At 48.5% G+C, this 1,596-nt stretch overlaps 5 non-coding genes across 5 annotated transcripts; 4 read left to right on the top strand and 1 right to left on the bottom strand.

The window, feature by feature from the left end:
- Positions 1 to 183: 183 nt before the first annotated feature.
- Pmar_PMAR016652 lies at positions 184 to 256 on the top strand. The gene has a single exon. It is a non-coding gene; the product is annotated as a tRNA-Phe (tRNA).
- A 98-nt stretch (positions 257 to 354) lies between these two features.
- Positions 355 to 428, bottom strand: Pmar_PMAR016651. Its single transcript has one exon. It is a non-coding gene; the product is annotated as a tRNA-Ile (tRNA).
- A 179-nt stretch (positions 429 to 607) lies between these two features.
- Positions 608 to 680, top strand: Pmar_PMAR016650. The gene has a single exon. It is a non-coding gene; the product is annotated as a tRNA-Ala (tRNA).
- A 522-nt stretch (positions 681 to 1,202) lies between these two features.
- Positions 1,203 to 1,275, top strand: Pmar_PMAR016649. Its single transcript has one exon. It is a non-coding gene; the product is annotated as a tRNA-Met (tRNA).
- Positions 1,276 to 1,440: 165 nt separating this feature from the next.
- On the top strand, positions 1,441 to 1,513 carry Pmar_PMAR016648. Its single transcript has one exon. It is a non-coding gene; the product is annotated as a tRNA-Phe (tRNA).
- Positions 1,514 to 1,596: the final 83 nt, after the last annotated feature.

Here is a 1,596-nt window from a genome sequence, read left to right as displayed (position 1 = left end):
TCGATCCTCGCAGGCCGCATTGTGAATCAGGTGGTGCTTTCATTGGTGAAAAGTGTTCACTGGCTCGGAAGGATGTTTTCCATTACTGTGAAAAGTGTTCACTGGCTCGGAAGGACGTTTTCCATTACTGATAAAAATGTCTATCGGCCACGCAGGCAGGTGATCCGATGTATTCGTGATTCAGCCCAGATAGCTCAGTTGGGAGAGCGCCAGACTGAAGATCTGGAGGTCCTCAGTTCGATCCTGGGTCTGGGCATTATTGAGTTTAAGTTTTAGTCGGAATGAGTCTGTACTGATCCATTCCGCCCTAGGTCGAGCTAGCGAGAACACGAGTGAGCAAAGATAAATAAAGAGTGGTCGATGCAGGGCTCGAACCTGCGACCCTCGCGTTATTAGCACGATGCTCTAACCGACTGAGCTAAACGACCAAACTGCACATGGTAAAGGTATGAAACTCACGTGCGTCCCCACTCCCCCTGTCCAATGTTGCCAAAGTGGGCACGTGGCGCTAGACTCCGGTCCACGGTATATCCAACTTTGGGCAAGGGGATCAGGGGCCATTTGAGCGACCCTCACAAAGCATAAGCATCTCTGAAAGCACGCGCGTGGGGGACTAGCTCAAATGGTAGAGCGCTCGCTTAGCAAGCGAGAGGCACCGGGATCGATGCCCGGGTTCTCCATTTTCTTTGACGTTGCTAGCATGAGTAATTCAACTGCATTACATCGTTGAAAGGTATCTGAAGTTTGAAGTGTAAGAAGTAAGGTACAATGATGGATCAGGTTGCACGAGGATTAAACGTCACCAATCATTGGCTAAAGTTCCCTGTTTGTAGTTTGAAATTCCCTCGAATCGCGTGACTCGTCAGCATGGTGATAATTGGTTACACAACACCAAATAATTTCTAGGCAATCTATAAATGGGTATCTCCTCTCGAATCTTGTGTCACCAGTCACCAGAACACAGTGTTCTGAACACTGGTACAAGGAAATAACCGTGAACAAAGCAGGCATCATCGAGCACGAATGCAAGGATACGGTGACATATAGAACCAATCTAGGGAGAACAAATAAGATCTCGTAGAGGGCCACGAAAACGAGCCGTCGGGTGGTTGTCATGAGTTAGGGGGGATCGGAAAAGATCAAAAAAGAAATGATAAAGGTAAGTCGGTCAACTCCACTCTTGGACATTTACCGCCTTTCATGCGGCTTTGGCGCAGTAGGTAGCGCGTAGGTCTCATAATCCTAAGGTCGCGAGTTCGATCCTCGCAGGCCGCATTGTGAATCAGGTGGTGCTTTTCATTGGTGAAAAGTGTTCACTGGCTCGGAAGGATGTTTTCCATTACTGTGAAAAGTGTTCACTGGCTCGGAAGGACGTTTTCCATTACTGATAAAAATGTCTATCGGCCACGCAGGCAGGTGATCCGATGTATTCGTGATTCAGCCCAGATAGCTCAGTTGGGAGAGCGCCAGACTGAAGATCTGGAGGTCCTCAGTTCGATCCTGGGTCTGGGCATTATTGAGTTTAAGTTTTAGTCGGAATGAGTCTGTACTGATCCATTCCGCCCTAGGTCGAGCTAGCGAGACACGAGTGAGCAA

This window comes from Perkinsus marinus (assembly GCF_000006405.1).
Source record: "Perkinsus marinus ATCC 50983 genomic scaffold scf_1104296947772, whole genome shotgun sequence".
Lineage (NCBI taxonomy): Eukaryota > Perkinsozoa > Perkinsida > Perkinsidae > Perkinsus > Perkinsus marinus.
The sequence above is the reverse complement of the archived record's forward strand: the minus strand, read 5'-3'. Positions and strand labels throughout refer to the sequence as shown.